Genomic DNA, 13128 nt, shown 5'->3' on the forward strand with positions numbered 1-13128 from the left:
CACACACACACACACACACACACACACACACACAGTTATGCCGTGGTGCAAGAGATGCCCACCCGCAGGGACACCCCGACCCGCACCCGCTGCAGCCCTGGCGGAGTCTTGCATTCCTCCCACTCCAGATTCTGCCTCGCCCGCGGAGCATCCCTGTTCTCTCCGCCTCTAACCTCTGCTGCTAGCGAGTGCCGCCGGCGCGTCCGGGATCCCGCACCGGCGAGTGAAATCCTCTGCCTGCGCTTCCCTACCCTCCCCGCCTCCCGCACCCAGGGATGGGCCTCGTCACTGGGGCGCCGCGGGAGACAGGTTTTTCCTCCAGTCGGGGCTCCGGGGGCGGGGCCAGAGTGCGGCTTGCCGGGACAGCTGCGACTGGTTACTAGGCGAGATTGCGGCGCTAGGAAACGCCGACGCCCGAGAGGGCTGGGCCGCCCCTCCTTTTCCCGCCCCGGCGGCCCCTTCCCTAGTGCATCTTGGGAAGTGTAGTCCTCTCTATGCCGGCTGGCGGGGGGAGCGCTCAAAGCGGACCTCAAGTCCCAGGATTCCGCGCGCCCATGCGGGCCTTGTAGAGGCCAGTGAGGTCGTGCGCTGAGCCTGCGGTGCTCCCTCGGCGGGGTACCGCGGCTCTCCGACCGCGGCTGCTAGCGGGCGCTGGCGTCCCACAGGGTCTGAGACGCGGGGTCGGAGGGCGTGTCTCTGGAGGGAGCAGTGGAGTTGGAGTGGAGAAAATCTACAGCCCGCCTCAAGATTCCCTTGCTCCAGTCCTAGACTGGTTCCCATAGAGGACGTCCCTCCCTTGCTGTACCACTTAAATCAAGCTCGTTTGTTCCTACTTCAGTTTTTCCATTTATTCAGAAGGATTCTAACTTGTTCAAGTGCAGTACTGCCAAATTTAAGAAAATCCTGGCATGTGATCTGTGGGACCTGCCTTCTAAATTAGAGGGCGTGGCTACTAAAAGATAACCAGATTTGGAAGCGGGAAGGTGCTCTTACCATGAATAACTAACTTACTTTGTCCCTGAAAGGCAGAAGCTGGTAACATTTTTTTTTTCCCCCAAACACTGCCTGAGGTAAACTATGACTCCACAGTGTTTTGAGGCAGCCTGTGTTTAAACTGGGGCCACAGCCAGCTTTGGGGAAAAGGAGATTTCAAAATCTCAGTGAGTAAGAGCATGCAAAAGGTTGATAGATTTGGACATCTGGAACATTCTTTCCATGCTCACAATGAAATTGCCTTCTCAATTCTTCAGTCTACCTCAAGCCTTAATACAGTCCTTTGGTAAGAAAGGCTCCAGAAGCTTAAAACTGCCAGCTTAGGTGACAGTTTCTGACTCCAGCAATGAAGATGTTCATTGGTCGCATCTTTATTTTAAAGCAAACAATCTACAAATATTCATGGCAATGCCTAGGCAATAAGGGCACTACCAAAAATAAAAATAAACTTGGTCAGAAAAAGGTTTGTACTGTCTTCACCTGCTTTTTATCGCTATAACAAAATACCTGAGACTGGATTATTTATGAAGAAAATTTTATTTGGCTCATGATTTTGGAGACTGGGAAGCCAAAGAACATGGCATGAGGCATCTGGTGATGATGCCTTATTGCATAATAACATGGCAGAGGGCAACCCATGGTTAAAGAGCAAGCTTGCTAGCTAAGGGCTTTTTTTCTTCTTATAAAACCATCATGGAGGCCCCACATTCATGTCCTCATCTAACCCTAATTATCTCCCACAGGTTCCACCTACAAATACCATTAACATGAATTTGAAGAGTAAGTTTTTAATACATGAATTTTGGGGAAACACATTCAAACTATAGCAGAGACATAAGAAAAAATAGAGTTGATGATACCGTGCCATAAAACCATACCAAATGAACTATATAGAGACATTAATTTCTATGTAGGAATTCGGGAGAGAAAGAACTTTTCCAGATATAAGAAGTCAGTAGAAATTTCATGTAAAAAATAGGAAGGCAATTGGTGCACTCCCAGCTAATAGGGAGGCTGAGGTTGGAGGATCACAAGCTCAAAGCCACCTGGGAAACTTAGTGGGATCTGTCTCAAATAAAATTTTAAAAGGGCTGGAAATGTAGGTCAGTGGTAGAGCACTTGTCCAGCATGTTCAAGACCCTGGGTTCAATGCCCAGTACCAAAAAAAAAGGTGTAGGTAGAATTGAGATAAGTAATCAATTGAAAGAGCATTCTACCTGGGTCTATTAAAAATGTTTCCAAAAAAAGTGGGAGTATAATATAGATCTAGAATATACCCAGTTTTGTGAAAAAGAAAATTCATTGTGAAAAGGGATATAAGATTATGAATGGAGGGCTGGAGTTGTGGCTCAGTGGTAGAGCACTTGCCTGGCATGTGTGAGACCCTGGGTTCTGACCTCAGCGCTATATATAAATAAATAAATTAAATTAAAGATCCATTGACAACTAAAAAATTTATTTAAAACAACAAAAAAAGATTGCAAATGGAGCTGAACACAGTGCTTTGTACTGTTTTTTTAAATAGTGAAGAGTACTTGAATTAATTTTTGAAGAGAGGAATAACAATAAAAAATAGTAGTCAAAACAGAGGTATAATACAGTTATCTCATACTAGAAAATATACCAAAAATATACATTGGAAAAAAGATAGCCTTTTCAACAAATGGTGCTGGGAAAACTGGAAATCCATATGAAGCAAAGGAAATTAAATCCCTTTCTCTCACATTGCACAAAACTCAACTCAACGTGGATCAAGGACCTAGGAATTAGACCAGAGACCCTGTGCCTAATAGAAGAAAAAGCAGACCCAAATCTTCACCATGTTGGCTTGACCTGACTTCCTTAACAAGACTCCTAAACCACAAGAAATAAAATCAAGAATCAATAAACGGGATCAATTCAAACTAAAAAGCTTCTTAGCAAAGAAAACAATAACATGAAGAGAGAGCCTACAGAATGGGAAAAAATCTTCACCACATGCACATCAGATAGAATACTAATATCCAGAATATTTTATAAAGAATTTTAAAAAACAAATAGCCCAATCAATAAATGGGCTAAGGAACTAAGCCAACACTTCACAGAAGAAGATATACAATCAATCAACAAATATGTGAAAAAATGTTCAACATATCTAGCGATTAGAGAAATGCAAATCAAAACTACTCTAAGATTTCATCTCACTTCAGCCAGAATGCCAGCTATCAAGAATACAAGCAACAATAAGTGTTGGTGAGGATGTAGGGGAAAAAGTATGCTCATACATTGCTGGTGGGACTGCAAATTGGTGCAACCACACTGGAAAGCAGTATGGAGCTTCCTTAGAAAACTTGGAATGGAACCACCATTTGATCCAGTTATCCCACTCCTTGGTTTATACCCAAAGGACTTAAAATCAGCATACTACAGTGTTGCAGCCACATCAACGTTTATAGCAGCTCAATTCACAATAGCTAAACTGTGGAACCAACCTAGATGCCCCTTTCATAGATAAATGGATAAAGAAACTGTGGTATGTATACACCATGGAATATTGCTGAGCCTTAAAGAAGAATGAAATTATAGCATTTGCAAGCAAAGGTATGGAGCTAGAGAATATCATGCTAAGCAAAGTAAGCCAGTCTCCAAAAACCAAAGGCCAGATGTTTTCCCTGATAAATGGATGCTGATCCAAAATGGGAGGCGGGGGAGGGCAAGAGAAGAATGGAGGAACTTTGGATTGTGCAGAGGGGATTGAGGGGAGGGGAGGAGGTTTGGGGGTGGAAAAGATGGTGGAATGAGATGGGCATTATTACTCTATATACATGTATGATTGCACAAATGGTGTGACTCTGCATTGTAATGCAACCAGAGAAATGAAAGGTTGTGTTCCATTTGTGTACAATAAGTCGAAATGCATTCTGTTGTCATGTATAGCTAGTTTTTAAAAAAAATGAGGTATGCCAGGAGCAGTGGCACATGTCTGTGATCCCAGCAACTCGGGAGTTAGAGGCAGGAGAATCACATGTCAAAGCCAGCCTCAGCAAGTCCCTAAGCAATTCAGTGAGACCCCTGTCTCTAAATTTAAAAAAAAAGACATGAGGTATTGGAGGTCTGAGATGATACCTGAGATACTACATTAAAGATAGTGGCAATGAACCAGAAGGAAAAGGACTTATTTCAGGGGAAATATAAAAGTATGTTGAAAGGCCCCTCCTAAACAAATGGAAATGAATGTAACATGCACATTTCCTAAGTCATCTTTAATTTAACTAATGACCTCCATACTTCCTTAGATTATTAGATGAATGGGGAATAAGTTCTGGGTCTGTAGCAGTTGTAACCTTAGACAAATCACTTAATTCTCTGATCTTTATTCTCCTCACTTAATAAAGTATAACAATACTCACCTCACAGTATAGTTGTGGAAACGAAGCAATATGTATGTTGAAAGAATCAATTTATAAAACATTGTAGAAATGTTAACCATTCCTATTGCCAACAGACATGAGTTTTTTGAAAGTGTGATGTAAGTCTTAGTCATATTCTTTGGAAACAAGCAGTCTGAAAAACCATGAGTATAACTCATTATTATAATGAATGGCACTTACTATATTCCAGTCACTGTAACTATTTCTTTGCATGTATTAAATGACCTCATCCCAGTAATATCCATGAATTTGTTCCTTATTTCCTTATTTTAAAAGTTTAGGTAACTCGACCAAGAATGCACATAGTAGTGACAAAGGCTGGTTTTGAACTCAGGCATTCTGGCTCCAGGGTCTGTTCCAGTAGCACTTAACCACTAAGCCACATCCCCAGACCTTTTTAATTTTTTTTTAAATTTTAAGACAGGGTATCACTCAGTTGCTCAGGGCCTCACTACATTGCAGAGGCTGGCTTTGAATTTACAATCCTCCTGCCTCAGCCTCCTGAACCTCTGGGATTACAGACATGTACCACTATGCCCAGCCAGGGTCTGGTCTCAACCACTAAGAACTATGAAATAAATTAGTAAGAGTAGGATCACCTGTGAGTGACAAACCCTCAACAGATGTAATATGCCTTGATAGTATTTTATTTCTTGAAAAAACCTGGAGGTGATACAGACTTAATATGCTGGCTCTACTTAGAAATCCTCTCATACTCACTACTCCCAGTAAGCCAGCATTCTGCTGTGCTGTCCCTGAACCTCATGGTTCAAGATAGAGCACCAGCCATCATGTGTACATTCCAAGTACATTTCAAAGAGAACAGGTAAGTAGCACATGTTGGGCTGCCTTTAAAAGGAAGGTCCTCAAAGCTACCCCTAGTCTCTTCTGTTTATGTCCTATTGGTCTCAGTTTAGTTACATGATCATACACAACTGCAAGGGGATCTAGCAAGTAGTCTTTATTCTGGGCAACTATCTGCCTACCTAAAAATAGAGAGTTCTTGCCAGATACTCAGGAGGCCAAAGCAGGAGGATCACAAATTTGAGGCCAACCTGGGCAACCTAGCAAGACCCTGTTTCAAAATAAAAAAAATTAAAAGGGCTGCGATGTGATTCAGTGGTAGAGCACTTGCCTACTATATGCAAAGCCTTGGGTTCAATCCTCAGTACCCCCCACACACAATGTGTATACATACACAACACACACACATATACACATACATACATACATATGTACATATATATATATATACATATATATACATACATACATATATTTCTTATACTGTTGGAATTAGAGAGAAGGCATTTTATATTTCTTATCTCCTTTAATCTCTGCAACAACCCTATGAATAGATAGCTGTCTTCATTATAAAGTGAGTAAAAAGACCCAGAGATAATAAGTAATTTAACCAAATTATATAAGTGGCAGAATCAGAGTCAAATTCAGGTCTGTCCAACTACAGACCTTGTATAGTCACTACCCCAATACCTCCCAATCCAAGATGTAGATCCATTTTTTATTATTATTAAAAAACTGAAAAAAAATACTAGAAGAATAAAGGCAAAAATCACAGAATTTTTTTCTCTTCAAATTTCCATAGGGAAAAGACTCTCAAGAATCAATACTAAGCACAAAAGGTAAATTTTAAAACTCATGGAAATTCTCACAATATTCTTCAATTTATAAAAGTCAAATGAGAGAATAAGTATACAATTCTAGGGGTGGAGATGGAGAAGGGATACTTTTAGAGAAGACCCTACATGGTACCTGGTCTTTTCAGCAGAAAGAGTTTTACCAGGACCTGTATAATCAGGGCACTAGGTAAAGTGAAAGAAATAATTCAGAATCCATGGGATTGAGATACATCTGTGACTACTAGGAATGATCCCTGGAACTGGTCATTTTATAGGATATCAATAAAAAAACAAAGGCTTGTCCCTTATCAGAAACTACTCAGTCCTGATAAGTTTCATCTGTCTACCTACTCCACACTTTTCCGATATTAGGTTCCAGAAAAGTAGATAAAAAGCAGTAACAGCTATGAAATCAACTCAGATTTTAGCTATGAAATCAACTCATTCCCAAATAAGGTGGAAATATGTCAAGAAGAACTCGTACACAAAAGAAATATCAGAAAGATAAATGATCTATTAAGAGCTGCCCCTGTCAAACAGGAGCAAGATGAAAAGAAAGAACACACCAAAAGCAAACTAAAATCCTGAAGGAAATTGCATTATATTCAAAAGGTGGATGAAGTCCTCTGTGTGCAAGAAAATTTGTCAAAGAAGCAGATTCTCTACTACAGAAGAACTTAGTTACAATATGGATTTAAAGATGGATAGTAAAAACAAAAGAAAACTAAGCTAAAGAAATAATTCAAAAATATTAATACAATTTAGGGATATAATGGATAAATTTGAAACAATAGAGAAGAACTAGAAATCAAACTACCAAAATGGAAGAAACTCTAGAATTCATCACAAGGAACACAGGAGAAAGGACAAGTAGTTTAAAATAAGAGACGTTGGTTGATAGAGCACAAAGTTAACCCAACATGCAGATCATTGGTATTCCTAAATTAGAAAAGCCAATAAATGGAATATAAAAATGTTCAGAAAAAAAAAAACAGAGGAATACAAGAACTGAATTGACAGATTAATGCAGTTAACTACATACCAGGAAAAAAAAAAGATGATACAGTCTCCATGGAGACATAACCTAGCTAAATTATTTAACTTCAAGGAAAAATATTTTAAAATAATTTATTTTATTGGTTTGTTTGGTTGGTTTCTGTTCCAGGGATTAAACCCAGGCCCTTGTTCATGCTAGATAAGAATTTTCCCACTGAGCTACATCTCCAAACCTTTCTTTTAATTTTCATGTGGAAACAGGATCTCACTAAGTTGCCCAGCTGGCCTCAAATTTGTAATCTTTCTGCCTCAGCCTTGTAGAGTAGTTGGAATTACAAGTAGTTAGGAAAGATTTTTTTTTTTTTGGTGGGGACATAGGCAGAAAGAAAAGTGGATATGGGTATGGAAATCAGGCTGATCTTAGCTTTCTACATTGCAATCTGCAATGTCAGAAGGAAAAAAAATTGGAGCAGTGTCTTTAAGTACTGAGAGAAAAGGAACATGTACAATCAGAATTATGCTGACTCCACTCAAAAATATGGTTTTGACTACACATTAAAAGATTAACAAACAGATATAAACTTTTAATATTATAAATTTAAATGTTTAAATTATGCATATATAGTTTTATTTTAAGAAATGAAACATTTTCTTTTCTGTTGTTCCAACACATAAAGTTTTACATAATATCAGAGATCAAATTACAAATTACTTTATATCCTTATGCTTTTGAATTATAAAATTCATTTGATTCCAAAATCTATAGAAGCATTTATACAATTATTAGGGCTAGTTTGAATTTCTATCAAGTAGCAGTAAGTATACAAATTATACCTACCTTAGATAATGAAGGGATTTAACAGATCTTGATTTTAGATTTTCTTGTACTGGCTCTAAAGAAATCCAAACACAAATGACATTTTCATGCTCATCTTCTTGGAAAAAAATGGATTTTTAAATAAAATAGAATTATATGTGTTATTAAAAAAATAATTATGCTGACTCAATTGTTTAAGTGGAAAGGCAGCAGACAGACATTCTCAAGTATTAAAGAACATAAGGGCATTTTGTAGCATGATGGTTATGACAAAGTTTAATAATAAAATGAGTAAAGGCCTCAAATAATCCCTTAAAGAACGAAGAAGTTCCTCTCTCACATAAAGTCTGGAGGGAGGCAGGCCTTGCACAGCAACTTTAGGAAATTGTCAGATACTCAGAAGCCTCCTCTCTTTTTATATTACATTGAGCACAGATCATCCACCTCATGGTCTAAAATGACACATCTAACTTGAGCGGTTACATTTGCATCCCAGTTAATAGGAATGAGGATGGAAGATGGGCTGTAAAATTTTTTTTTCCATAAGTTTCTTGTAACACCTTTGCTTATATCTCAATGGCAAGAACGTTGCCACCAAATGTGTCTACCTGTAAGGAAGGCTAAGATGGTACAAAGCATTTTGTGTGTTTCAGAAGGAAAGGGGACAATAATGGTGCTCCCCAGAAGTTTATGCTGCCACACTCACATATTCTTTTTTAAAAAATCTCCTGAAGATGATATTAATTCACCCAAGAAGTGAACAAAAGAATCAGAAATGGGGAGAAATTGTTGTAAGAAAGATGGAAGGTGAACATTGAATTAACTTAATAGAGAAACCACTCTTCACTCATTCTTCAGTTTCATTGAAGTTTTTTTCTGTTTTGTTCCAAGTAAAATTAGTTGAGATGAAATTTTATTTGTTTTAATTATTTATACATGACAGTAGAATGCATTTATGCACTTTGATATATTATATATAGATGGGATATAATTTCTTATTTTTCTGAGTGTACATGTTGGAGGATTATATTGTTCATGCAGTCACATATATACATACAGTAACAATATCTGTTTCATTCTACTATCTTTCCTATCCCCATATCCTCTCCCCTTCCCTCCCATCACTTCCCTCTACCTAATTTAAGGTGATACTATTCTTCCCTAGTGCCCCCCACTTATTGTAAATTACCATCCACATATTAGAGAAAACATTCGGCCTTTGGTTTTGTGCGATTGGCTTATTTCGCTTAGCATGATATTCTCCAACTCCAACCATTTACTGGCAAATGCCATAATTTTACTCTTCTTTAAAGCTGAGTAATATTCCATTGAGTATATATACCACATTTTCTTTATCCATTCATCTATTGAGGGACACCTAGGTTGATTCCATAGTCTAGCTATTGTGAATTGAGCTGCTATAAACATTGATGTGGCTGCATTATTATAGTGTGCTGATTTAAGTCCTTTGGGTATAAAACAAGGTGTGGGATAGCTGGGTCAAATGGTGGTTCCATTCCTAATTTTCTGAGGACTTTCCATACTGCTTTCCAGTGTGGTTATACCAATTTGCAGTTCCACCAGCTATGTATGAGTGTACCTTTTCCACCACATCCTAGCCAACATTTATTGTTGCCTGTATTCTTGATGATTGCCATTCAGACAAGAGATGAAATCTTAGAGTAGTTTTGATTTGCATTTCTCTAATTTCTAGAGATGTTGAACACTTTTTTTCATGTATTTGTTGATCAATTGTAATTCATCTTCTGTGAAGTGTCTGTTTAGTTCCTTGCCCATTTATTGACTGGGTTATTTATTTATTTATTCATTCATTTTTGGTGTTAATTTTCTTGAGTTCTTTGTATATCCTAGAGATTAATGCTTTATCAGAGGTGCATGTGGTAAACATTTTCTCCCAATATGTAGGCTCCCTCCTCACTTTATTAATTATTTCCTTTTCTGAGAAAAAGCTTTTTAATTTTAATCCATCCCATTTATTAATTTTTGATTTTACTTCTTGCTCTTCAGGAGTCTTGTTAAGAAAGTAAGATCCTAGGCCAATGTGGTGAAGATTTGGGTCCATTTTTTCTTCTATTAGGTGCAGGGTCTCTATTCTAGTGCCTAAGTCTTTGATCCACTTGGTTGATTTTTGTGCAGGGTGAGAGATAGAGGTTTAATTTCATTTTGCTACATATGGATTTCGAGTTTTGCCAGCACCATTTGTTTGAATACACTATCTTTTCTCCTGTGAATGTTTTTGGCACCTTTGTCTAGTATGACATAACCATATTTATGTGGGTTTGTCTCTGAGTTCTCTATTTTGTACCACTGGTCTAAAAGTCTATTTTGGTGCCAATATCATGTCATTTTTATTACTAAAGTCTGGTATTTTGATGCCTCCTACTTCACTTTTCTTGCTAAGGATTACCTTAGCTATTCTGGGTTTCTTATTTTTCCAAATAAATTTCATGATTGCCTTTTCTATTTCTATGAAAAATGTCATTGGAATTTTAATAGAAATTGCATTAAATCTGTATAACTCTTTTGGTAGTGTGGCCATTTTGACAATATTAATTCTGCCTATCCAGGAGCATAGATCTTTCCATCTTCTGAGGTTTTCTTCAATTTACCTGGATTCCCAGTTTTTTGTTTGTTTGTTTGTTTTGTTTGAGACTATTGTGAATGGAGTAGTTTTCCTAATTTCTCTTTCAGTGGATTCATTGCTGATGTATAGGAATGTGTTTGATTTGTGGGTGTTGATTTTATATCCTGCTACTTTGCTGAATTCATAATGGAATGAAATTAGAAATAAACGATAAAATTAAAAGTAGAAGCTACTGTAACAAATAGAGACTAAATAATACACAATTGAATGATGAATGGATAATAGAAGAAATCAAGGATGAAATAAAAAATCTTAGAGGTAAATGAGAACACTGATACAACATATCAAAATCTCTGGGACACTATGAAGGGAGGAAAGTTTATTGCATTGAGTGCATTCATAAAAAGTCAACAAATAAATGACCTAACACTACATCTCAAAGCCCTAGAAAAAGAACAAATCAACACCAAAAGCAGTAGAAGATAGGAAATAATTAAAATCAGAGCTGAAATTAATGAAATTGAAACAAAAGAAACAAAAAAATTGACAAAACAAAAAGTTGGTTCTTTGAAAAAATAAATAAAATAGATAAACCCCTGGCCATGCTAATGAAGAGGAAAAGAGAGAAAACTCAAATTATTAAAATACAAGAAGAAAAAGGAAATATCACAACAGACACGTCTGAAATACAGAAGATAATTAGAAACTATTTTGAAAATTGATACTCTAATAAAATAGAAAATATCAAAGACATTGACAAATTTCTAGAGACATATGACCTACCCAAACTGAATGAGGAGGTCATACATAATTTAAATAGACCAATTTCAAGTAATGAAATAGAAAACGCCATCAAAAACCTGCCAACCAAGAAAAGCCCAGGACCAGATGGATTCTCAGCCGAGTTCTACAAGACTTTCAAAGAAGAACTAACACCAATACTACTCAAAGTATTACATGATATAGAAAAGGAGGGAACCCTTCCAAACTCATTTTATGAGGCTAATATCACCCGGATACCAAAACCAGACAAAGACACGTCAAGGAAAGAAAACTGCAGACCAATATCCCTGGTGAACATAGATGTAAAAATTCTCAATAAAATTCTGGCAAATCACAAACAAAAACATATTAAAAAGATGGTGCACCACAATCAAGTGGGATTTATCTCAGGGATGCAGGGTTGGCTCAACATATGGAAATCAATAAACATCATTCATCATCACTTTTGGGTAGACTTAAAAACAAAGATCATATGATCATCTCAATAGATGCAGAAAAAGCATTTGAGAAAATACAGCACACCTTCATGTTCAAACATTAGAAAAACTAGGGATAGTAGGAACATACCTCAACATTGTAAAAGCTATATATGCGAAACCCAAGGCCAACATCATTCTAAATGGAGAAAAATTGAAAGTGTTTCCGATAAAAACTGGAACAAGACAAGGATGTTTTCTCTCACCACTTCTATTCAACATAATCCTTGGAACTTTAGGCAGAGAAATTAGACAAAAGAAAGAAATTAAAGGGACATAAATAGATAAAGAAGAACTCAAACTATCACTATTTGCTATGACATGATTCTATAACTAGAAGATTCAAAAAATTCCACCAGAAAACTTCTTCTCTATATCATTTTGATAGTTCAAAAATATTTGAATTGAGCATGTATCATTTTTGTTGATAATGAGTTATTGCTTTTAAAAATATCTATTGATAAATTGTGTTTTTTTTAATTGAAATGGTATTTAGAGTCCTTAGAATACACCATTTGAGTGAGCCATCCATTCCCTGACAACCGGCAAGACCAAGAGCCTATTAAAGCATTGGATAGAGTTAGTGTATGAGTGCAGCTGTTAAACAACAATTTTCTCTGTACAAACCTAATCAATCTGTTTGGAGCCAACTTGTAACCTTGTTAATTTCATTAACAACTAGATACCATTAAACTTCTAAAAATTGACAATGATATTTCACCAACTATCAACTAATAGGGTTGAAAGTTAATAGTTAGAGTCCACATTTTAACTAACCAAAGTTCATCTATCATCCAGAATCTATCCTATGTTTAATATTTTCATAGGAATATTAAACACTTGGGTAAACTACACAAGTCACATTAGAAGATATATGAGGTGCGAGTGATAAAAGGAATGGGTAGTTATCAGTTTGTGGAGGGAAGATGGACAGTTTTTCATCTTCCTTCCTCTTTTTTCCAATATTTTCAGCAAAGGAGAAAGAGGCTCTGTATATTGAGCTGTGGTCAACTGTTCAGTCTAGGAGATCATACCAAGGAAATGTTGCCAGGATGTTTTAATTGAAGATGGGATTCCTCTATATTCTCTGTTCAATACACATAACATAAAAGACTCAAGTCAGCTGAAAGAGAAAAGGTCTCTTTAACCCATGTTTGAAAAAGACCCATTCTAAAATCATTCCCAGAATCAGAGAGAAGCTGTCTTTCAATGTCACTAGCTGGGACTACTTCTGAAGTCTAGTTCGCCTGGAGACCAACTTGCCATGTACAGACATGTGATAGCTTCAGCACATCATTTGATATTTCTTAATCCAGACATTAGTTCTGGGAATATTTCAGTCATGTTGTTCTCTTTTCTAATAAATCCTCTATTGAAACACTTGCGTGAGATCTCTAATCTCAAAAGA

This window comes from Marmota marmota, unplaced genomic scaffold, assembly GCF_001458135.2.
Source record: "Marmota marmota marmota unplaced genomic scaffold, marMar, whole genome shotgun sequence".
Taxonomy (NCBI): Eukaryota; Metazoa; Chordata; class Mammalia; order Rodentia; family Sciuridae; genus Marmota; species Marmota marmota.